The sequence below is a fragment of the Helicoverpa armigera genome, chromosome 11 (assembly GCF_030705265.1).
Source record: "Helicoverpa armigera isolate CAAS_96S chromosome 11, ASM3070526v1, whole genome shotgun sequence".
Lineage (NCBI taxonomy): Eukaryota > Metazoa > Arthropoda > Insecta > Lepidoptera > Noctuidae > Helicoverpa > Helicoverpa armigera.
This window is the reverse complement of record NC_087130.1, coordinates 951,968-979,366: the sequence shown is the minus strand read 5'-3', so window position 1 is coordinate 979,366 and position 27,399 is coordinate 951,968. Positions and strand designations below refer to the sequence as shown.

The 27,399-nt window shown below is 32.8% G+C and overlaps 1 protein-coding gene across 1 annotated transcript in view; it reads right to left on the bottom strand.

Moving 5' to 3' along the window:
* The window catches only part of LOC110373714 (protein embryonic gonad), a 112,701-nt gene that overhangs the window by 53,906 nt on the left and 31,396 nt on the right, over window positions 1-27,399 (bottom strand). The window lies entirely within an intron of this gene.

Below are 27,399 nucleotides of genomic sequence, written 5' to 3'. Positions count from 1 at the left end.
TACTGGACCCTATAAAGTCGATGTTATTGGTTATAAAGTAGATTTTAAAAGAGTTAAGGAAATTACTAAATATTGACATCGTAAGTGTCTAGCCACCTTATTGGTCTTTAAAAATACAGTCTTAACTATTTACTTTTCAGAACTATGGCTGAACTTACTACTAAAACCTCTTTAATACCACGTTTTATATTATGACTAGCTTTTGCCCGCAACTTCGTTCGCGTGGAATAGTGACTACCAGCAGATTTTTTATTTGACCAATAGATGGCGCTATATGTCCGGAATAATTTTATTTTTATTTTTTTTTTGTAATAAAAACTATCCTATGTCCTTTCTCAAGTTTCAAACTATGTCTGTACCAAATTTCACACAAATCGGTTCAGTAGTTTAGGCGTGAAGAAAAGACAGACAGACAGACAGACAGAAAGACAGACAGACAGACAGACAGACAGACAGACAGAGTTACTTTCGCATTTATAATATTAGTTTGGAAGTTTGGATGCATTATTATGTGACGTATTATTGCAAAATACGGTAGTACTTTCTGTGTTTTTGGAAGTCGTCTTTCTAGCTTTTGTCAAATAGAAACCACAATACTTTCGATTTCATAAAAGATATGAGGAAGGATAAAATGTCAAATAATAATGTTCACGATTTCTGATCTTCAAAGTAGTTGTTATGATAACTTTGGAAGCATCTTTATTAGTTAAACCGCAAAAAGTGGTTCTAAGTATCGTAATACTAATGTGTACTCAACTGTTACTCATTGTTATTTTAACGTGTTTCAATTGGCACTGGGTTAGCAGGTGTTTGTCAGTTGATTCAAATCTCTTAATTTATTAGATAAATACAACTAAGCGTTAAAACCCTGTAAAAGCTACTAAATATATAAAAAAACACAGTAACGGTTAAAACGGTCAGAATATCATCAGCTTTGGACTATTCCTGATAAAAAGCTCATTAGTTTGAAGAAGGAAAAAATTATACTAAACTACTTGAATTGACCTAGGTCGTATGATAGACATCAACAGTTCTTTAACTGTTGATAGACTTGAATTGACTGTAGCTAGAGTGAAAAACACAATAAATAGCTATCATACAAAAAAAAAATAACCATATTCACTAATACTAAAAGAAATACCTGACAACAGGAACTAAATCACACAAGTAGCAGCCTTCAAAATCAAAAGCAAAAACTTCATTTACCGAAAACGATTCAAGTGTTATGACTATCAAGAGGTTTGATGAGCTAAAAAATTGGGTGTCCAACTCCTACTGAATAAATAGTGTGGTCACAACGTGAAGAGTCGTTGAGAAGGTCAGACCAAGTGGTTGAAATGTTTGGACTTTGTGTGGTTGCTATTGAGTCAGAGGTAAAGAAAGGTGTAAATTTCGGTGTAAGTGATTCTGATTTGGTTGATTTGGTTGATAGAAGAGGTAAAGTTGTTGAAGAGAGGAGTTTTGGACGTGAATCAATGAAGAACGATAATGTCATAGTTGATGATGAAGTTCGTCAATTTAGCAAAAAATCTATTCTGACGATATTATTTTAAGATTTTAATATATTTTTTATAGTAGTGACGAAAATTTCAAAATCATCCTGAAATGCCAAATAAACACACAAAATGACACACCACTTTTGAACCAACTTGACAGAACACGACAGCTTGAATTTCCCAAAAAATCACTTTCGTGGCATCGCGTGCGCAATTGTGTATTTTGTTAAACCGATTCCGTCGTTCTCGTAACAAACGGACGCATGTTTAAAAAAAATTAAATAAATGTTGTATAATAACATGTTTTGGGCCTGTGCTAACAAGTTGGCGTGACTGGGCACTGTTAACATATCCGAAATGTTATTTTTTTTGTGCCTTTTTTGGGCTTCGCGAACGAGCGATGAAGGATTGGGCACGTCTGTAAGACAAGGGGTCCGAAGTAATGGATTCAACTCTTATGAATAATCTTTGATGTTTTCGGGTGAAGATACTCCATCAGGCCCTGACGGGAATGAATTGGTTGGTCTGATTTCGATATTTTTATAAGTATTACTGGTAATAAAGGCTGATAAATGAAAGGTTGAGCGTAATATTTTCAGAGTAAGTACATGCTTAATCAAAGTAATCAACGAAAGGATTTTGGACTACAGAGCACAAGTGGCTCGTTTAGCTTTATTACGAAAACTCAGTTTCTCGTTTGTTACTTAAGTTTATGAGGGAACTTAAGTACTACGATGAATATTTTTTGAAAATTATTCTGATCGGTTGTTCTTTTTATTTGGATGCAATATTAATTTCATACCATATTTCTTTGCTTAATTTGTACGAGGATCAATTTACCACGCCACGGGTTTTTTATAAATCACCGAGATACTATCATTCGGAATCACCGGAATCGCCAAATGAATGATATATCAAAGTCCGATATTTGGGTTGCAATCTCAACAATTTTATCAGATCCTTTAAAATTACGGTTTAATTAAGTAATTCTTGCAAAGTTTGAACATTGTTGATTTTTATCGTTTCTTTTCCTTACTTATCCACCATTTTGGGTATAAATACAAATTGTTGCGATTTATCATACGCGTGTAATACCGTAATCTTTGTCTTGAGAAATATCTTCGATGTCAAAATGTTTTTTTAATATGGATGTAACCGATTGCCGGTGAATGTACAACTTGACTCGTCGATTTTAAAGTATAAGCTTGAGTACGAGATGTGTGAATATGCAATTATGAAAATTGAGATTGATATTGATTTCGATCTGTAATTTATGACTCATTATTCTCACGCTTTGAGCAGTCATGACTTTTACATAATCATTTTTTTCTTCCAATTCATCTTTAATGTCATCGATTCTTGTTGCTACTGCAACTATATCTTCACATAAGTATTTTGCTCTAGCTAATAATTTACTTTCATCTGCTTGTTTAATCCTTGCTTTTTTGCTATCTTTACCAAATACCCTCTTCAGACTTGACCCTACAATTCACTACTCTAAAACAATGCAAATCTTTGACACCTACCCACTTACACCAATCAAAATGTAACCTAACCCCACAGTATCAAGGTCCATTTTCTACAAAACAATACGATCACGTATTAAAGATGGTCCGAACACCAGAAGTCGTTAAGCAGTCGCTTGGGGCTAATCGGAACACTGATTGACGAAAACTGTATACAATTTACAACGAGCCGAGATGTAGCGCCGACGTTGCGCTGTAAAGCATGTCGGGGAATGGTGCAAGGAATTGTTCTAAAGCGATTTTTGCTTTAGGTGTAGATCCAGTATTAGGTATCTCTTGGTAGTATGCTTTTGATGATGTCTATGAAGCTACTGAATTTAAAAACAAGACATAAGTAGGCTTAATGTTGTAAATAGTGAGGTTTTTTTTATTAAACTTGGTCATAATTTAATAGATGATCTGCTTGGTAGGTGTTTGACTGAGTAGTAGATATTTACATCTTGGAGTATTTATGAAATCCAAAAAAGTGTTGAATATAGAATGCGTTATTCAAATACAGGCCCGTAGATGTAACTGCTGGATAGAATACAAATATATTTGTCAGATTTCCCCAATCTTCGCACATAGTAACAACATCAACACCTAAACATTTACAAATTCAGTAGCTATCACTCACACTCTCTCCACTTAGAACTTCGACCATACATTCACACGAGCGACAAAAACAGCTACGTATTGGCCTCTTAAACCAAAGCACATCATTGCAGGAAAGGTGTTCACCCCCATTTAAGGCTCTCTGCCTATACTTGGTGTCGAACCTATCTATTTTGCATACACCATCTGGATTTACAATTGGTGACCATCAAAAACGCCTAAGGAAATTGTCGCACGCACGTTTGTGTGATACGGACGGACTTTCTATTCAATGGGGTGTTTTCTACATCGATCGAAGGCGATTTTTCTTTGCTAAGTAAGGCCTGAATTGAGATTTATTGGTGTCGGGTCTGTTCGCAGTTTACTTAAGTGTGTGACCAGTTTTTTGTTTGTTTACTTGAATAGTTGTGTTGCTTTTAGGGTTTGGTTAGCTTCTGAAAGGTCTTGAGTCTTGAGAACATCTACAGTTCTCTCCCTTTAAGTTTTATTACAAGTTAATCAAAGATTGCAGTATGATATTAGATAGTTTGTCTATTTTTCTCAATATTTTCTATCCTCATCAAAAATCTTAAAGTTCACTACAAAAACTAGATCATCAAGCCCACTACCATTTATTGATACAAATTAAAGTAGATCACGAAATACTTCACCACCTGTCGCGAACAGAACTAAATTCGATTCCCTTGCTATAATATATTTATTATGCCCAAAGGCGTGTCGATACGCAACTTCGCGCATATTCGTGCGTATTTGGTAAGCTCTGCACTCCGCGCTCAATAATTAAGAATCGAATGCGATTTCTAGATAGTGTTAAACGAATTTCTTTGATTTATTGCCTGTTCTTTGGATGTTTTTGAGTAGAGTAAATTCAGGGTATGAATCGGGTAGATGAGTTACTTTTGGATTTTTCTCAAAAGGTGTTTAAGACGTTAGGGAAAGAGTGTAACTAAATAGTTCTCTCTCTTATACGCTGAAGCTTAAGAGCTTTTTCAGGAAAATATTTATCTAGATGCACCACATTTTGAGTTTTCTTGAACTAGGAATTTTTACTATAGTTAACCGAACTTAAAGAAAAAATCAGCTGTTATAGATACACTTCTTACAACATAATATTAATTACATTTCCACTGTATATAGGCTGAAAATGCCACAGGACCTGTCACTTCACGTTCTGCTCACCCCATTTCTGGAGCAAGATACATTATAAAGTCGTTTTATTATAGACTGTATTATGTGCATTAATTTGAAATATTGAAACAAATGAGATGAAATAAAAGCGATCTGTATCACGATGTAAAAGGAGATGCGCGGTGACAATGAGAAAATGTTAGCAGAAGGTGTGGATGAACGATTTTATTTCACCTGCTTTGATTTGAGTCTTAATATGACTCTTTCTGGTTATGGTAAAAAAACTGATAAAGATCGCTTTGCTCTTCTCTTTGAAGAAGGGTTCATTTGATTATTTTCCATACTGCTTTTCATTCCTTACCCTACATGAAAACAAGATTTAAGACTCACAGATTTTATCTCAAGAGTCCACTTATATTTTATTCAGTCTCTACCTCTCGTGGATAACGGTCCTAGTGCCTGTAATCTTAGCAAGCAAAAACTTTTCATGACCGAGTTTAACCATGTATTCAAAAAGTATAAGTAGAAAAAGTCACGATCATCTTACAAATCTAGTGTCGCTTTCAAGTCACAGACAGATTAAGAAAGATCATCCAATCTGTCTTACTTCATACAGCGTTTTTAACAGCACACTGACGTACTTACTTTATTCACCCTCGAGTGAAAAGTGGGCCTACTGTACCATAGTTTTTTGCACCCACATCCTTCCAAAAAAGGCGTTCTAGAGTTCCTTACATCCAACTTAAAGCAACGATTAAAAACCGATTATATTACACCAGTAAGGTTAGGCGCGCACTATCGTTAGTCTTACGACTTGATCACTTCTGATTTCATAATTGATGAGATGTTTTATGGATATAGAAAGAAATGAGTTTGCAAAGTTATGTTAACTGCGTGTTTTGTACAGATGAAGAAGTTGACAGATAATGTCGTGTCGTATGTGCATCGACAGTTTAATGGTACGTCGAAAATGTATTAATGTCGTAATCTAACTTGCTTTATTGAATGGTTAAACATTTAGATCGTTGTTCAGAAATGTGTGAATAATGCAACGAACATTGTCAATTGATAATAAAATTCTATTGGTGTAAATATCTAAGAGAAAATTCTATTTTAAATAAAAGTAAGGTCGATTTGTATGAACATCATTTTAATATAGTTTTACTTCATTTTTGTTTTAAAAATTACGCTATCACGAAATACCACGAGAGCCAACTAATAAACAAGCGACATGACAAATTAATGAGACAACCAATCGCATAATGCGCGCCTAATCTTAACTCACACAATCATATCACTACCGATCAAGTTTTTCCGACAAGCAAAGAAAAAACCTACAGAACCACCAATCGTCATCAATCAATCTACCTGTAGGACAATATGTCTAGATGTTGACGGGAAGCATAAATTACTTTGCTACGGATCCCTAAAAAGGTAAAATGCCTTAGTAAATACTAATTAATGTTGTACTAGGAAAACTTAGGGCTGTTTTTGTTAGAAGCTAATTTTATGAGCGGGTAAGATGAAAGGTATAAATTGTTTTCTTAAGTGAATAGTTCTTGATGCAAATTCTTGCTTCTTTGTTACATTTCTAAGACATAGTATCTACATTGGACTGTGTACTACTACTGTGTAAGTTTTTATTATAATGTAATTTAAATATTAACTGCAAAGTGTCATAGTTGATCATGACCTAGCAACGACATACACATGAGTGCATAAAATATCACCCACTTCCTTCTACATTTTAATAAATAATATTTTTCTGAAATGTCCATAAACGGAGAATTCTCATGTTAATAATTTATTATTATCTTTTGACTACACCTTACTCTACGTAACAATTAATAGTGTAATTTATGCGATGTCTTGATGTATTTTTAATAAAAAAACATGGCGGCGACATCTCAATCAAGCAGTTTTACGTAAAATAAATAACTTGCCACCAATTAAACCAATTTTCATGAAGTTTTTTAATGAATTTCTTCTTGTTTTTCGTCATAAATGGATGTTTTATAAACTCGTTACCATAATTTTCAAGTGAAATAAATTAAATCGTGTAATAACGATTGTTATCAGTAATTGAGTGGTTTTACACTGGAGGACAATTTTAATGGGCGATTTGAAAATGTAATTAATTTTGTATTATTTTGAGGATTATTCTTAGTGAAAGTTATTGTATGTATATTAAACTTCTACTAGTAGGTGCAGTTTTTAAACCTTATTTACTATTACTATTATTCAAACAATAATATTCTTAACAATTGTTTATACTATTACTTATAAAATCAATATTTATTTTATTCAAGTTTTTAATTTGATATTTCGAAACTAGATCAACGACTATTTAATAAATCTTTAAATAATCCTCAGTCGTACTAAATCATTTAAATACGTGCTTCTGACCAATCTATTAAGCATAATTAATGAGTTTTGACATTTAGACCAAATAAAACCTATTCTCAATCTGGAATATCTCGAACTACTAAAATATTCGATAGAAACCATAAATTTATGTTCAGTAATAAATATGAGAAAATTATCTTTTTAGGTTATGTCGATGTTTTAAATTTATAAGCTCACAAATTAGGTAAGTTATACTTGATTCTACAAAATATCAGCTATCACAAAATACATAATTAATACATTTATTTGGATTACATTCTTAAAGAAAATATACATGTTTATCGACATATACTTAATTATCAAACAAATCATAGTAACAGTATAATTAAATGCTAGCACTAAAATAGTCTTCATAGCATTTTAAATTACATAGTATTCTAATTTATTAAAGGATGACATCAGTTCCGAAAATAAAAGAATATAAAAATAACTGAGATAAAAATAAATCAGATAATATACACTAGTATTTGAGGACACAGTACGTTACTGGCACAGAAAAACACCAGCCGAAACTTTCTTTCCATCCCAATTAAATAAACATTGCACTATAAATCAACAAAGCTCCACATTGTAAACAGAAAACAAATTACAACACAACACTTTAAAATGTAATTACAAATAATTGTTCCGAAAACGCCAATCCTGTTGCCAGGCAACAGTAAAAACAATTGCAAACAAAAAAAAAACCTTTATCCAAATTAACGAATACTTCACGAGGCAACCCGAATATACCCGAAGTCGAAGGGAAAGTGCTGACAGCTAAATATTACCACGCCTCGAAACCAGAGACCTATCAAAACGTAATTACATACCGTATTACAAGTGAATAAAAAGATTTTTTTCTTAAAGGAATCAATGAGGTATTACAAGCTTGTTACCTGTAAAGAACTAACTGTGTTTGTTTAATATTTAAATTAATTTTGTGCGTCAGTTTGCCGGACTTGCAGTGTACGGCTGAAGGGCGCGAGACAGTTTTAATTGGAAATGTTGATGTGCAGAATTTATGCTGGTGCTTTTTTTTGGCCGCAATTGTAATGTTCCGATGTACCGAAATTGGTTGGTATAGTGTATGGTTCACAGTAGATATAATTTTAAATGATGGAAGATGGCTTATCGCTTCTAAATATATACTAGAATCTCCACATTTACTTGGGCTACTCCAAAAAAAGTGTAAATAGAAGTTTCATTGACAGCAATGTCACTGACCTTAAAGTCAAAACACACGAAACGTCAAAATATTTGAAAGACACCGGCGTCCGTTACAGTTTTCCACGGTTACACCGCATTGCAAAGAATAAGAGCCAGTAATTTACACGCTCTGAATTTTGACGCGAACCATTCACACATAGCGTAACGTATTGTTTAGAAACACAAAAATATACGCTGAAATTAACAAAAACATTTACTGATAAGGAATTCTTTTCTTAGACAATATTGGGACCGGTAAAATCTGAGGTCAACGCCCAATCAGTTGAGTCGGATTTTATGCACCAGTTTTGTGAAATATTGTCTTGTCCTTACAAAGTTATTTTGCTGTTCTATGTTATGATTTTGAACCATATTGTGTAAGTGTTAAATGTTATAGAGCCTGAGCAGTGTTACTCATTAGCTTTGTAAATTAAATTCTAGATTATCTACCGTTAATTATTCTTGTTTCATCAAAACAAATAAAAAACAAATTATTGTTTGTTTATGGAATATATAAACATCAGTAGATCCATATTACTAGAATAATTATCAGATATAACGCATTTTTTATGAAAGACAACAAGCAAAATACCAATGAAAATGAGGCAGTCAAAAACTAAAATTTCTCACCACACTCACCTCAAACTTAACACTCAAACGCTGGACATAAACAAGAAAATAGATTAACTCGACATCAAAAGAAACAATGCAATTAACCCTTCAGAAACCTGTCAAAATTTTATATTCAATAACCACTAATTACCAACGGCTACCCTAAAAAGAGTTCATGGACCTCCAGGGTTAAGATTAAAAAGAAAACAGCCCAAATTTTGGATACGGAACTCCATTAATCAAATCCCATGGCAGCGCCCGAGGGAAGACGAACGCCGGCGGAAACACCCGATGTTTCACGAACCCGCCCGATTGGTCACGAACGAAAACAATTAATAAGCGAAAGTCGCCCTTTTTAATTTATAGATGTTATTGAAAATTAATTAATAATGTACGTCGGTATATTATGAGATTCGTCTTGGTTATCCACCTGTCAAAATTACTCAGTTCTATTATTAACTTTATAACCTTGTGATTGGGTTTAAATTCCTTTATTTCGTAATGTCGTTTGCCCAATCTAGCGGGTAGATCATTACAGTACATTAGCTGTCAACGGTGAACGCTTCAGGCATAAGGAGACATCGTTATGACATATTGCTTGTTACAGAAGTCGTAATTGATATTCAAAAGGCCCTATATCATATCAACGACATAATTATTAATTAACCGAGTACTCGATTCTTGACTAATCGATATTAAATCATTCGATTCGTAGGTCTCCCCTGAGGGGTAAACGTGTTGGGCGGTATAGTTTAAAGTGAGGTTGCGATGTGGGGTCATTAAGCATAAAATTGGAAACCTGTTGTATCAGGAAACATTTTGTTGACGAGCTCTGTTTTCTGAACATATTCTGGTGGAAGAAAAACTTCTACCAAATGGTAGAAATTGAACAAGTTATTTTTCAGTCTGTATTAAATTAATCAGCTTCTAATTTAAAAGTTTTGTTTTAAACTAAGAAACTAATACTTTGCAAGATAATAAATTACAACATAATCTTAAACACAAGTCTTCGCACAGTTCTAAGTACTAAAGAGATATTCCGTATGCAGAGCTATAACTTATTGTAAATACCGTGAGACATAATGAATAATGAAATTTAAGTATTAATTATTGTAGAGAATAATGTAGAATTTATTTAACAATAAACTTTACAGTATAAACAAATAATTTTAATTTTGACGACAACTTGAAAACATAATTCAGCCGTATAAAGCTAGGATAAGGGCAGAAGGATGACGTTGATGGCTATAATCATAATACTTAAACTGACTGCCACTCATATTGCAATTCTGAAGACACTGCTGAAATTCATATTTCCTGTAATTCCCAGAGAAGAATAATATACTAATAGTTGAAAAAAAATAAGACCAGAAATAAGAAGTATATGAAGATATAGTTGAAATCAATGAAAGAGAAGAGCAAAATACAATACCATTGACAACCATAACCATGCCTAACTCAACAGCTGAAACACATATTCTAGCAACAACCCATAATAACAAAATCAGAGAAAAAACAAAATCCTACATTAACGATGATGAAGATGAACCAGTACATAATAAAATAACAAATAATGATAAGTGAACTGATGATGAAAGAGCAATTATATTTGCAACAATTCGTTCAAGCAATCTTGCTGAGTCATGAAATAATTATTGGGCCCGTCAATTATAATACTTGAGAACGATAGTCTGACAATCCGTTGAAGCAGGTGTAGAAATAATTTGGAATTTCAGCTGGGAATTTCCTGGCCTTTGAACTGGGAACTTTAGGATGGTTTACTACTGGACTTTGTAATGGAACCTTTAATCATTCATCTGTGTCATCTTCATCTTATGAACCAAGTATTTGAATAGGTTCTAATTAACAGTCATCTGTTTTTTTTTTTCAATTCTATAAGATTCTTATAATGATTCTTTGGCCATTCTTGGTCAAATAACTTAAAAGCGTTTCAAATGGGAGGTGTTCTGAAAGTTTCAGTTTAGCTGGTGGGGTTTGAATGGGATGGGAATAATTTTTGTGAATAGTAAGTTAATCTATCTTAAGTACATTAACGGCTTTAGTTTCAACTTCTATACAAAATTAACTGTTAATTATAATTATATAAGCTCGCACATTACATAGCTTAGTTCGCTCCACCAATTTAGAGGGTCATAGATTAATTTAGACCTGTCAATTACAAGCTTAATTAAATTATAATGTTAGATAATGACATTTGATCTTTTGAACTTTACTGTGTGTATGTTTGTTCATATTTTTAAGCAACCTTTACTAGAATTATGTAAATGTATGTTGCGATGCGTTTGGAGGTTTTGTTAACAATAAGCTGATTATTAAGGCGATTTTAACGTTAATTAAGGGACTGTTGCGACATCTTTTTAAAAACACTTGAGTGAGTTTTATTTTGTGTAAATGGGTTGATGTAGTCTGTGTGCTGAAATTATTTTGATATTAACATATTTATTCCCAAATTATGAGCCCTTTTATGGTTGAGTTGATAGAAAAGTGGTTTCTTCTTTAGAAGTAGATAAGCCTCATATAAGGAACCCAATAAAACCAATTTTCTAATTTGACTAATTCCTAAAGTATACCATAAATTAAGGAGACCTAATAAGATATTTAGTTTGACAAACCCATAAAATCTTAACTTCCATTTTAACAACAACTCGTAACGGTAAGAATATTCAATGACCTATTGGAATTCTATTCATACCGCGAGTCAAATTAAGCGCGAAAACAAACCAATTCAGAGTCTGCCATAAAAATATTGAAAGTCCAAAGAAACATTTATTATTCTAATTTCAAACGTTCGTAATAGCATGTCAAACAATGGACGCAACCTTACGATCCCATTTCTAAAAAGCTAACACATGTAAAGTTAACGGCCAGTGTTAGAAGACCCCTCTCGTCCCTTTCACTGGAAATTTTTGGTACTAAAATAGGTGTGTGAAGTGGTCATCGCAGGTCTAGTTATGTTGGGCTTGAAGCTTGTAGTTCGTCAACACGAAGGCAGCAATAAGCAATGTTTGTTGAGGCGCGTTCTTTATTCAAATTGTTTGCGGACAGACTGGCTGTTTTCGCTGTTTGAATTTCGAACAGTTGTGTTTTGATATTTTAGAAATAGACCGTCTATAATTCATTTGTTTGCAGAAATCTTAACCATGTGACTTTATTTCCTTTCGCTTATTTTTTTTGAATAATTAGCATCGAAATAAATATTGTTCTACCAAAAATATGATAAATAAATATAAAGTTCCTACAAGAAACAACATAACCAGCAAGTAAGCAAAATAACCATAATTTTAGATAATTTTTACTATTTTGTTCTACAAATTCTTGAAAGCGTTTTCCAACCGCCCGTCTGTCCAGTTCAAAGCTCGGCCCGAACTGCGCTTGTGTGAAAAGCCAACATAACATAACGGCCATTCAGCCATACCATACATACAGTCAGCTTCGTCTCAGTAAATTTGCCGATACGCAATTTGCTCTACAAACACAAGTTTTAGTATTAGTTGCCAGAGAAATCTACCAGTGTATTGTACCTTTATAGAAGTGTCAACTTATAATGGTAGAACAAATAGGGATTGGGAAACTAGTGTAAGTTGAACCGTAGTTTTACGATATTTATGCTAATAGACTCGCTGAAATGGAATGAGTTTTCTTTCACGCCCAGGATATGAGAATGGAAATTCTAACTAGATAGGTACTTAAAATGTGTTGAGATACATATTGGTTATTCATACTCTTTTCAAATAAGACTTTTTTGTGAAACAAATGTTGCAAGAGCACTGTCCGATAACATTATTCGAAAACCAAATTCATACATTAAACATCATCGCTCAATTCAAAAAAGGAATAAAAACAAAAGCAAAAGAAACACAGCGTGACACAACCGAAAAAGCGATCGCGATCGATCAAATTGTGCAGAATCATCGATTCAGTGCGTATCGGTTCAAAAATATCGATGCAACACCGACCACCTGCATATTGCAAGTAACGGACCCTATATCTCGTTACATCGACACCTTCGCTCGGTATTTCGGATTATTACCGACAATTACTCGTCGGATCGATTCAGGAAAATCGATTTTAATATCGGTAGACATTGGTAAATGGGTTTGGCGCGCCCGTTATTCTTATGGCGCCTTTTGTCCATATCGGTAATTAATACATGTTGATCTGTATTATAGGAATCATTTCATTGCAACCAGGAACTTTATTGTAGTTTTTAAATCTGAAAAAAAGGTTAAATCTCAGTTCATTGAAAGAAGTAGATAGCTTCCGCGTTTCATTTTTGATACAATTTTGTTTATACCTTCAACTGAAATTCTGAAAAAATAGGTACTAAAATTGTAAAAAAATAGAAAAAATAACTAAAAATGGCATTTTTCGTAACTGCTGAAGTTTTCACTGTGTGTTTATCACAGCTGTGTCTCTTATTTTAAAATCTATGTCAAAAACACGAACTGTTCAACATAGGTATGTGGCTAGTCTGTAGTTTACTATTTTAAACACAATATAGTATAACATAGTATAATTATAGTATTATATGTTTACTTTTTACACCTATCAACTTTCCATTTCCTTCATTACCATATTCCAACCCCAAAAAATGCTCTAATTACAAACCGATCTTTTACAAATCGATACACGTAAAACCGATCGCAGTATCGATAGTCCAAGCTCATGCTGATTGTATGACTCGGCGATATTTCTTAAAACACCGATACTCGGATACAATTACGAGTCATTTATCACCGGCACCGAAATCGGTGATTATGAATAATGCATACAGCGTTTAAGTGTTGAATCGATTTTAATCGGTGCTGTTTGCTAGGTATCGATTTTTGGAGACATTTGAATGTGATGTTCTTTTTCTTTGAGCTATGGGTATTTTCTTCATTACCTTAGTGCATACACCTAACAATTATTCTTACACGGCTTAGTAAATAAATCTTACTATGTACACATATTGTGCATTTAAGATTGCGCTTTGTATAAAAACAAAGTGAGTTTATCTATTAAAATTAACAGGAAAGCTGACTCTGTTAAAATGGAATTTGGTACGGAGATACCTAGATTTTTAATAGATAATCATTATCATAGGTTTAAATAGCTCGTAGTAAATACAAGTTCCTCTGTATGTGTAAACTTGTCTGTTTTCATACAAATGACAGACTTTCGCCTCTCCATTAACTACTCAAACGGTGTAAATAACAGCTACTTATCACTTAGTACTAACTTAAAGTGATAGCGCTAGTTAGCGCTCACTTTGCTTGTATTACATGTTAAATAGTACGAAGTAAGTTGAGTTGTTGACGGTCAAAATGAGGGCTTTGATGTGTGTAGTTTTCCATTGGTAGGGAAAGAAAAAATCATAAGGTTGTTGGAAGGATGTTGAAGGAAAAATTCTGAATGTATTTATGGTGATGGGAAATTTTTGAGGCTAAGTAAATCAGGTAAAAAAATGCTTGACGTGGTCAGACCGTGGATGGGTGAATATTTTCTGACTTTAAAAAAGGTACGTTTGACTGTGCTCCCAGAAGTCAGAAAGTCTGAAAAACCTTAATTTGCTGAACAAGCCCCTAAAATACTGTAGAAAATAAACAAAAAATTTCTCCACGCTCATCATGCAAAGAAGCCGCGTATTTAGTCAATACAAATGAAAAACCAACTTCTACATCCGCTTCCCACAACCGCCAATAAATTACAAATCAAAAACCCGACTAATTGAATTCAAACAAATTCAATTAATTGAATTCACTCTAATTTTAGTGGCTTCAATTATTTATTTTACAATTTAACCACGGTTGTAATTGTGTCAATTTGTCCTACTATAAAAATGTAGCAGTCCGGTAATTCTGAATCCGGATAACAGCATAAAATTAAATTTTATTTCTGTTTTTTTTATCTGCCTACTAAGGCCGTCATTTACACCGTGGCGTAATTTTCCAAAACATACATTATTTTAATAAAATAAGCTGAAAATAATTAGGTACGTTATAACCTTAAATATTATGTTTATCTAAAAAAATCAGCAATTGTCTCGTAAAAATATAGCCAAATGCCAAAAATATTTATTTTATTCGTTATATAGGTAAACACAATCTCCCCTCAACACAATAATGATAACAGTTTAGATAACACAAGAATTTCTAAACATCTTCAAATCAACAACAAGCTTAAATCTGTAATACACAAACTTTACAACCCATAAGCACTTGAATTACAAATGATACTACATACAAACCAGTTGAAAACGAGTTTATTATGAATTTAAATAACAGAATGATACGGAACGGTGTGACAAAAGGCCGAATTAAAAGCTTGCCGCGTCCTCTGAGCGTTTTACGAGCGTCTAATCCGTCGTGTGCGCTGGCCAATTGGGTCAACGCTTAGGTGGTCGCTAGGATTTGGGGTTCTGTAGTCTATAGAAGTAATAGTGGTGGTCATTGTTGGTGAGTGCAAAATTAAAAGGTTAAAGTTTTTGAAATAGTAAAATATTGGATGAATTGTTGAGTTTCTACTAACATTTAAAAGAGTGTTGCTAATAAGATAACTTGTTAGAGAGCCTCTGCAAGTAACTTATAAAAATGGTTTCAATTCCATGTATAATGTGTCTGTTTTGCAGCAGCAAGTACGGAGGCATTTATAATAAGACTAATTTCAAATTGATACTTAAAATTTATTTATTTTTTGTACGATATTTGTTTATTTATTCTTTGAACAAAATGTTTATTTAAAACCTACGGAACACGCACCACGCTCCAATTCGCACTTGACCGGCCATCAACTTGAGAATCCAGTGCAAAACCGTAAAACAAGCTTTTAGGTATAAAAGTGTAATTCTACTACATGTATATAAATTAACTTTATAATCTAAGTTATTTTTAGTGTTTATAACATCGCACTTTATATTCAATGATCTTGACAAACAGCAATGCGCGTCCTATGATCTCAATTTATTTGTATTAATTATATTTTATTGATATTGTAAAGATAATTTGTTTCTAGATCAGACATTATCTAGTCTTATAACTTAAGGTTATTGCAGATTTAATATTTAAATGTATTAAATTGCAATTATATTTGAGTTTATATCGTTACTTGTTTTATTGACAGTATCTAAGTTTATATATATACTTAAATGTTACCAACTTCCTGTTTAGTAATGGAAAATTATTATTTTTCTACTAAAATTGTAACATACCTCTACATATTTTTTGCCATAATTTGAGGTTTCCCAAAGTAGTAGCATAACTCATAACTCGAACGAATTATTCCCAAACCATGGGCGTAGCCACACTGGGGCAAGCTGGGGCACTTGCCCCACCCTGGGCCCTGGCTCTGACCTCTATGGTGTCTGATTAAACAATGTTTTTTTTACTAACTCGAGCGAGGGGGTTTTCGTATGGACGTAAATTGGGTGTGTCGTACCTAGTCTCCCCATTCATGAAAATGTATATTTGGGCGACATTTTACGTAGTTTTTGGTTTAAGTCCGATAAAAATTTCGCGCTCGCTTCGCTCGCGTTTTCAGAAACTGTGTTATTTTTGTGTTTGTCAAGAAACAAAAAGTTAAGTACGTTTGGGCTAAATTTTACGTAATATATTATTTAAGTCCGATAAAAATTTCACGCTCGCTCCGCTCGCGTATTCAGAAACTATATGCCCTCATTTTTGCATTTGTCAACAAACAAAAAGTTAAGTACGTTTGGGCTAAATTTTACGTAATATTTGGTTTAAGTCCGATAAAAATGTCGCGCTCGCTTCGCTCGCGTATTCAGAAACTATATGACCTTATTTTTGCATTTACCAATAAACAAAAAGTTAAGTACGTTTGGGCTAAACTTTACGTAATATTTGGTTTAAGTCCGATAAAAATTTCGCGCTCGCTTCGCTCGCGTATTCAAAAAATATGTCCTTATTTTTGCATTTCTCAACAAACAAAAAGTTAAGTACGTTTGGGCTAAATTTTACGTAATATTTGGTTTAAGTCCGATAAAAATTTTGCTCGCTTCGCTCGCGTATTCAGAAACTACATGCCCTTACTTTTGGCTTTTGTCCTGTGTGTGAATGTTTATTTTCTGTACCTGAAAATATAAACCTCTCAAATTAGGAAATTAACGCCTCAAGATACAAATAATCAAAGGGCCCCCGCCCTCCCCCGGGGATAGGTTGACTGCTGCCCCACCCTGAGCCCAAAGCTGGCTACGCCCATGTCCCAAACACATTTTTTTTACTTTTCCTCTGAGATTTTAACAGATTAAGACCCAGAAGTCTAATTTTAGTAAAATCCCTTTTATTTGTTAAAATATTCCAAAAATCTCTAAATTCATTCGTCTTATCAAGTCGTCGTCGTCGTCGTACCAAGTCTTGTACAAAAGGACTCCTTAGTAAAAATTAACTACAAAAACCCACAATGACACAGCACTTCTCGCTTCGCAAAACGATTTTTCACATCCACTTAAGCTTCAACAAAATCATTAATAAGTATTTACGATGCATCTGTCTGTATGTGACAATTTTACAATAAACAATACTTGTGCAAACCGTGATAGTTTATGAAAAAAAAAGTTTTAACTCCACGGGAATTTCAACTTTATTTATAGGAATTTAGGGTTCAAAATAGCCGTGATGTGTATTTAACAAAAATCTGTTTCACGTTCACGGGAATTTGAACTTTGTTGCTGATGATTTAAGGTTTAAAATAGCATTATTGTGTGTTTTACTCAGCGTGTGTGGCAGTTGAAACTTAGGCCGGGAGCTGAGGTTTGATAAATGATGTGATTTGACACGCTAAAGCATATCGCTTGGGAATACTGCTGATTAAAAATATATGTTTCCGTTTCGGCTTTAGATATTTTTTATTAATGCAATATTTTAAAGAAAGGTTGGAAGAAAATTATAAGAAAGTTATGGTTATCAATTTTCTTTAAATCTAATTATCATTTCATTTTTCAAAGCATGTTTCTAATTAACGCGTTTAACGTGTCCATGAAGACCACTGTAGAAGGATCAAAAATTTCGTTTTTAATTTATAAATGTAATAATATTAACTATGTTTACCTAATAATGTAAATATTTCAATAAGATTACATACTTTTTTAAATTGACCAAAACAATTGTTTAACTTTAAATGTTGGCAACAGATAACACACATAGGTACAAGACTAAACAGAATTTCTCACAACACAGCACAAATGACACCAACAAACACAACAACTAACAAATCACACACAGCAATAGGTTTTACAGTTCAAAAATCAATAAAATCCTCTTCATACCTCGCTAAATAAGGCATTTATTTGCCTACAGAAACCATCCAAGGACCTAGGTAAAAACTATAGCCACATACTATAAATTTTATGATATCATAAACGCAATTTGACTTTATATCGCAAGATCTTCGTAATAGGTATCGAGTACCCTTCAGATAATTTTACTCTACAAATATAAAATGTTATTGACAATAAGGACCAAAGCTGTGAAATCGTTTTGTTTTATTGGTCCTTTATGTTTGGTAAAACGTGTATGGGAAATGTTGTAAGAACTGGGAATTTATTTAAATTTAGGTTGACGATTGAAAGTTTATGTGGCCTAGTAAAATACTTATCATTTACCTACATAGATGTTTTTTTTAAGTTAAGAAGAAATTGACTGATAAATAGAATTTAAAAAAATGCTGGGTTACACGATGTATTACATACTTTTTAGACTAACTTTTACACAGTGTTTTGTGTCACGACATCAGATACTTTCAGGAAAAACATTTAGTTTCATTCCATAATCCCTTTTTCGAGTTCTTCAGTAAAAGTATGTCTTAAATAAATATTTAATAGGAACTTATAACCTTCAATTAGGCGACCACCATGAAATTTCTCACTCCACATTTCTAGTGGTAAAGCTAAAATAATTCCAAAAGTCATAAAGTCAAGGATTTCATAGAAACACCCCGTTAACCGACATTATAGTGCACGAAGTCGTTAAACTACTATAAAATCCATATTCATAGTTATTTAACTCTGTTATTTTATAATAATAAATATTTTGTTTTAAGTGGGTGTTATTTTATATATTGTTGGGAATCAATTATTTTATTTATTTTGAATCACTTGAACTTATTTTTATTTTTCCATTGTATTTTTACCCATCTTTTTGGTATCTATTGAGCCTTGTTAGGTTCTCTCGTCATTGCAGAATAATAATATTGCGGTCTAGTAGTAGGCTTTATAATGCTTATCTTAATAAATATTCGGATTTACAAAGGAAACCATCTGACTTGAAATATAGTTCTCACCAAATAACTTTTCGTCTCTGAAGTTAGCAATTTAACACCTCACTCACAAGCAGAACTGTTTTGTTCATCACTTTTATTCACTACATATTGTGACGTCTATCACATCATGTGTGTCGGTTAAAAATATGATATCTTTCGATTTCTATGTCAAAGTTCTACCAAACCTACATCAGTTCAGACGTAACACATAAACAAACAAAGTGTTATCTCGAAAACTTTCTTTGAATTTATTAAAGTGCACCTTTAGCCTATTCGTTAGCTGGTTAAGATATTCAAATGTTGCTTAAGTAACTTTTAGTTTCGACAGTGTTAACATAAAAAAATAAGGCAGAAGGTAAACTAAAGAACGAAACATCTGAACGAAACTTTCAGATTCCTGGACTTTAACGTGACGTTTAAGTCTTGAAATCAAATTTTAAGTAGTCAAAAGTCAGAAAATCAAAAGATCAGATTACCAAGGGATATCGGGTTATTTAGGTTGGTCAGTTGCAGTCGCTCTCTAGTACTCACTTTCATTATAGGTGGCAAAAGGCGACGAAGAGGATTTTTGAAGCCTTTTTATTCTTGAATAGGTATATGCAAAACTCAGATAATTCAAATGCAAAGTTTCCTTTAAAAATATTTTTCAATCAAATACTTATATTTCTCTCAACTTTATCAACCAAGCCTTCTGTATCCACAAGAAGTATCCACACGGAAAGCCATGCATCAATTCGAATGTGAGTATAATGAGAAGGGGGCAATTACACGCGGCGACTGCTCGTAAATATTGCGCTCGTGATATCGAACGGTAGTGTTTGGGACGGTACTGTGTTTCTTGTAATGTCGGGTGGATTATTAGATGGAATATTTTACTGGTTCAATTTTAGAGTCGGCAAAAACTGGGTTTGACATTCAGAATTTTAGTTTCAAAATGCTGCTTTTCAGACAGTTTTTTTTAGATACTGTAGTATTTTTTGCCTTTTGTGGAAAATCTCGAGCAGTGATTACCAAAGTCCAAAGCGGTATGATAATCTAAAACGGATTCCTAGATTACTTTACATTTAGTATGGAAATGATTTTGAAATTACTTTTATTTTGTATTCTGAACTTTCAATATAATCCAACACGGAAAGTCGCGTTCAAAAATATATGAAACACATTCCATTGATGAAACTTTCCTACTACTGCATCTAAATTCGTATATAATCGTAATCCCTGACTCGCTGTCTACAAACAGCCGTGTGGGAAGCGAGATTAGATTAGTATGGATGTGGCAATCGTAATAAAATTCCTAATTCGAATTCAGAGCACGATAGAATATCGTACGCTTTGATAATAAACTCACTTATTCGCGCTTTCTTACACCTTCTAGGTGGTTATGAGCACCTGGTACTTTTCTCGAGATTTCTGTGGGAAAATAATAATGTAAAAGATTTGTTGATACTGATTTTTGCTTATTAGGAGTAAGTGTTGTTGTTGGCTTTATTTGTATGGTTGTCTATTTTAGCAAATGTTTTAAATGTTAGTTGTTTTCTGTCATTTTAATAAGGGTTTCATTGCAAGACAAGCAGCATTATTACTTGTGTTACAACTTAATGTTTTATTAACTTATAATTATTTCTTCATCCAAAAATTCCTCTACAAAAATAATTCATAATGATAGCTCTAGTCGTTCTTAATACAACAAGCCTTCAATAAAAAAAATCCCAATCGCCCAGTTATAATTAAATAACTTTAAAAATGTATCTCCTATCTCATAAAAATTCTAAGTCAACGAAGCATCGAAAAATTCTAAACAACATTTCTCGAATCATCTTCGCTAGGATTCAAACATTAACGACAAGCTCTTCGCAACCTTTGCGTCCTACATAACTTATCAAGGCAAGCAAGTTCCATCCATCCCATCTGATTATCCACAAGAAAGACATACAAACTAGCGTTATTTACGTAAGATATCAACTGGTTCGTTAGTGCACCCGTAGGTGCAAAAGTGCACCGATAAATATCATACAAATGTGATCCTAGAACCGGTGGCAGTAAATCTGGGATCGTGGTAACTGGGCTTCTAATACATAGTAATGATTTGATACATACTTATTTGTATTGGGCTATTTTTCTTGTGGACGTGAATGGGAAAATATATGAAAGTTTGATCAAATATATGACTCTAGTAGTAGAAGACAAAATATAAAAGGAGAGGCACTCAAAAATAATAGCAGTTGATACTAGCACACTTCATTGAAAGGAAAGAATCCAAAACTTCCTGACAAACTTCACAAAGGATATCAACGGTAAACACAAACATGATAAAAAATTAATGTCATCAACAGATGCTCACTATAAAAAGCGTTAAGTGGAACAAAACAAGTCAGATCGCTGAAAAAAATGCATGAATATTTGATCCCAAACCAGAATCATTAGTTAACTTTTTTATTAGAACCCGCTTCCTTACAGAATATACAGTGCACGTAAGCCTAGCTGATGCAAAACAAACTTAAGTACATCGCAATAAAGGTCATTTTAACAAGCATTCTAAAGTCCCATCAGGTTCGTGCTTTTGGCAATGGTTTTTGTCCTGATCTTACTTTGACAATTGTCCCGCTTCCTTCACTAGTGATAATAGTTTGGTAGTTAGATCATTAATCACGAAGAACACATGTGGATATAGCCTTTTTACTGTATCACACAAAACTTTGTTCTGATTGTAAACTTTAACACCGTCTTCACTAACGATAGTTGCTACTACCCATTCTATTTTAGCTTCTATAACTTCAACGTTAAGATCTATTTTAACTTGAGTTTTACTAACATCATTTATTATAATATTCGATCCCATATTTGCCCTTGGATTTTCACCTTCACATGTGGGAATATTCAATTTGTTTGCTTCGTCTGTTTTTGTTCAATTGACGTTTAAATTCTTTGAGTGACTAATGATGCAGATTTTTGACGGGGGCTTAAGCAAACCTTTAATCGTCTTTAGGAAATTCGTAACATGAGTATAATAAAATTAGATTTAATGGTATCAAAATATTTTTTGTAAGTAAAGCATATATACATGATATACGGATTATGTTTAAGCTTTGGTTAATGATGTAATAGATTTTCAGAGCGAATTTATCGTTTATCTAATTTGATGAAACTAAACCCATATTTCATGTTAACCAGATGTTGCGTTTACGCTCATTGACATAAAATCAATCAAACCAACCTAAACGAATTCAAGAAGTCCATTACAAAAACTATTTCATTAGACTTGAACGTACCTTCCATATTGAACAGTGTAGCATTAATCACATCTTCTTCGTCGACTCGCTTTATAAAATCAATGAATTGTATCAGATTTGAATCAGTCACGATCAATTCAATAGTTACAATGAGATATAACTCAATCTAAAGTGTACCGTTGGTAATGTTTATTTATGATTATTTCTTTGTGAAGAATAAGTGGAGCTAAAAAACGGTTGATATGTTGCAATGGTCAGTGAAATGTGTGCGTGTGTCTATGCGTAGTTTGAGGTGTTACACTTACAAGATAAACAGGCATAATGACTCAATTTCGTTTTTGATTCATTTAAATTGCTGTGTTTATATCACGTTATTTAATCTTATTACCAACTTTTACTTTTCATCGGCTGTCGTGATATTTCCTTATATATTAATGGTGAATATATCTGATGTAAAATTTCTTCTTCAAGTACCAAAGTTTCAGTGCCTAACTTCGTAATAGATGTGAAAGATCCTATTTACTCCACGTATTATTTTTTTATGCTGTTCTATTTAATTAATTGTTGTTTGTTTCAACTCAATAATTTCAAGCCCTTAAATATTTAAACACTTGAAACATCAACAATAGCGATAACGAAACCCCTATTCATGGCTTCAAGACCAACTTTAAAGGGAGCACTTACCCGTACTACAGTTACTGTATTAATCACGCGACATGTTGGTAAACTTCTAACAATAGTATTGTGAACCATTGTTGGGTAAAATAATAAATTGTTACGAACAACCGACCCCATTATGTTGGGTTTCTCAAATAAATTCGGCCAAAGGATTGATGGTTACATCTTTTTTATCGGTGCGACGAGATTTGAGCGATATTGTGGCATGTGGTAAGGGGGAATTTTCATTCAAAACTATAGCTGTTTGGGTTGTATCTATTTAGGATTTATCAAAATCATCTTCATTTCATAGTTCAGTATCATCATGTTCTTTTGTTTTATCAGTTTTATTTGCTGGCTTTATCAAAGTGTTACCATAATCAAAAATTCGATACCCCATTTAAATAATCATCTGCACAAAAACTTAGCACTTCACCGCTTCGTAAGTGGTGGTAAAAAACCGTAATAAAATTGACCAGCATAACAGATCACGCCTAAAGCATATCATTACGGCAATGGGTCCAAAACTGAGCGCCTCATTAGATCCCATCATCGCACTGGACTATTATAATGTCATTACCACAACAGGTCAAGATTTCACTTACAGAGCGAACCACAAAACTCTTGGACGTGATAAAATTTTGAGAAACGAACACGTATTGGTAAGTGCAGTTTTTAGTTTTGGAATAGATGAAGAAGGCATTTTCGACTTTCAATGTTGAGGAATTTTGATAGTAGGTGCATTCCAAATGTATTTTTTAAAACTGTGAAGGAAACTATTTGATGCTACTCTTTTAATTTGTGTTTTGTAAGGCACGTTTAATTGAGGGTCTTGGCTTATAAAACCTTTGGTAGTTTTAACGACTAGTCAACAGCCAGAAAGCCTGGTGAATATTGTCCAGGTGGAGGTCAGATGGGCAGTCGTTTCATGTAAAACACTGGTAATCAGCTGCATACGGCTAGCCTAGAAGAAGATTCCATTCTAGTTTCAAAGATAGGTGGATGATGATGATTCTTTTATTATTAAGACTAATTATAATCGTCGTTTTTTACCAACATATTCATAGATTATAAAATATTCAATGTTAATGGCTGATCTTATCTTGTTTTAAAACATTAGAGTAAAACAAAAGAATTTGATCACGCAACTTTATTGATTTAAATTAAAGAGCATTTACATAATTTTGTGTAAAACTGTTTAAAAAAATTGCTAATTGGGTTAATGTGTGAATATTCATGTTATTATAACAAACGCCATTTTTATTAGATCGTGTTTGGATACGCATAAATGGAGTGCGAAGGAAAGTGACTTTGTAAAAGTGTTTATTATTGTTGTTTTTTTATCAATTTTCGACTCATGCTGTTCTGTAGTTCTTTGTAACCGACTTTCCAAAAATAAGGAGGTTTTGATTATCTTTTTCCTATCGTGTAAGACTCATCTCTTTCAAAATGTAGTAGGAAAGTGCCCTTCAGTTTCCGTGGTAACAAAAATTATTCCAAAAACCGCTCTGATTTTTATCCCCCTCATACAAACCAACAATTTTAATACAGTCATCACCCTAAAATGTTTCTGCATATCTTTTGATCTACATTCATACAATTAACTCTACAATGCTTACATGACCCAATGTGACACTTAACCGGTTTCCATACAAACATCACCATTGGAGGGTTAAGTACTTTTTTTTCAAAAAATTAAGTCTATTATTATAATATTATGCCACTTATGGAACAATGAGATACATACCAGAAGTCAATATTGTGTAACTGGTTCAAAAAACTTGGTGCCATGTAATAAATTATTTTTGAGACAATACTTTTGATTTATGACGTATTTTAATGTCATTGATATGGGAAAGATTTTTTTTTATTATGAATGTCGATGTTTTGGTCGGCATTGTATTAAAAAGCAGTTTTAATAAACAAGGGGATTTGAAGTGATGGACTAGTTTTTTAATACTGCTCTCCATATTCATAGACTTCGCCATTTTTTTTAGAACATTCGATTAATATTTCTAATGCTTACTTTTGAAAAATACGTTTCATTTTTAATTAATATTTTACTGTTATTCCATAAAATGTATTAATATCACATTAAAGCAATAATCCGATAAATTGAAAATTATTTTAAATGATAACAATTAACACAGATCTTAATGATAAACTTAGAAAGATTATCTTCTACGTATAAATCTGAATAATTTTGATATAAAATATAATTTCAATTAATTAAATAGTTAAAATACTGTCCAAATGTCAATTTGCATTATTATTAAATAAAGGAACACCCAGATTTCTGTTATAATTCACGAAATAATAGCGATTTAGGAATAATGTTCATATATTATAAATAATCGATTTCTAAACACGACTGCAGCAAATTGTTAACATAATTTTTGCCACTATTTTCTAATCTATTTAAGTATTAGGATCGAGTTTCGTTTCCAATAATTATTGATTTTTATCAATATAAAATGTCAAATATCCATTCTCATTTTTTACCTAGAATTTAGCAGTTTAAGTTTTATATCTGGTTGCATACAAAATTGAAAAGTGAAGGAGAAATAGCACGTACTACGTTTACGGTGTCAACCACAAATCTACCATGATCTCATTTCAGTCACTTCAATACACTATCTAAAAAAATATATAAAACTCAAAGGTGACTGACTGACTGACTGACTGACTGACATAGTGATCTATCAACGCACAGCTGAAACCACTGGACGGATCGGGCTGAAATTTGGCATGCAGGTAGATGTTATGACATAGGCATCCGCTAAGAAAGGATTTTGATCAATTCTACCCCCAAGGGGATAAAATAGGGGATGAAAGTTTGTATGAAACTTTGTCAATTTTAAACCGATCGGACTGAGACTTTGCATGCATAAAGCTACTATGGCGTAGGCTACCCTTAAGAAAGGATTTTGATAAATTCCATCCCTAAGGGGATAAAATAGGGGATGAAAGTTTGTATACATCTTCTTAGATTTTATGAAGAATGATGACGAATCAGAATTTTATGATGACGTTCGCTTAAATACGATTTTGATTAATTCAACCCCCATTCAACCCCCACGGGTGATAAAATAAGGGATGATGAAGGATGTAAAATGTATAAGTTTGAACCTATCAATTAATAATAGTACTTCTTAACGCGAGCGAAGCCGCGGGAAAAAGCTAGTCACATATAAACTCCAAGCATAAGTACCTACCTACCATAATGACAAACACAACTTTTGACACACACATTTAATTCACTGTCATAATTCACAAATTTCTTTAAATATCAAAACCGCGTGTCCAAATGTCCAATAAGTGAATTTTGACATGTCATGACAGGTCCATTGTTGATATTTTTCATCCTATTTCACCATTATGTGAATTTGTACAATATCAAACTATTGATTGGCATATGACGTACATTCGTAACGGCTTGTTGAGATGATTAGGTTCCGACTTTTGAAGTGCCGTGTTTGTGTCATCTGCCATTTTTGGATTAAAAGCGTGTCATGCTTTCGATTTTGTAATGAAACTTTTTTGAAAAAATTTAATGTAAAATAATACTCATAAACTGACATGAAAATAAACCAATAAGGTGTCAATTTTATGAATAAGTATTAAGTAACTTAAATTATTTTCTAACCTATAGTAAGTACCTATTTAGTAAGTACATACTCGGGTTCTGCTACCATTTTTTCCTTTCTATCGAACAACATTAAAATCTGATCTATACCGTCTATTAATAAGTCTATAAATACGAAAGCGTTTAGGAAATTAAAACCTCCATATTACGGTATCTTAAGGCGGAGATCAAATTAATGACGAAATAAAACACCATATTACTCTCTATTAGGTGAGTAACCTAATATCTTAATGACTACCGACCCGACATCCGAATTTAGAAATTCTTCGATGATAACTAGATCAATTAATTGATATTTAGAAGTATAAGTACCTAATACTCAAAAAAATCGAATAAAAAAAAATCACGTTTTTTTTTTTGGGGAGTACACTTATTTTGTTCAGGCGATGATACCACTTATTTTGTTAAATACTTGAGTATTAAGTTTCATACACTTACTAGATATATTAAAGACATCTAAAACCAAAATTTAAAGAATCCATTAATTATTTTAGAATCCAAAGTCTTGCGTCAATCTTACCAAATTCAGACACAATCTGATCTGCATAATACAAAAAAACGGTAAACAACACTAATTTGTAAGATAAACAAAACAAGATATACACAGAACTAGAACATCAGATAACACATTTAGAAGA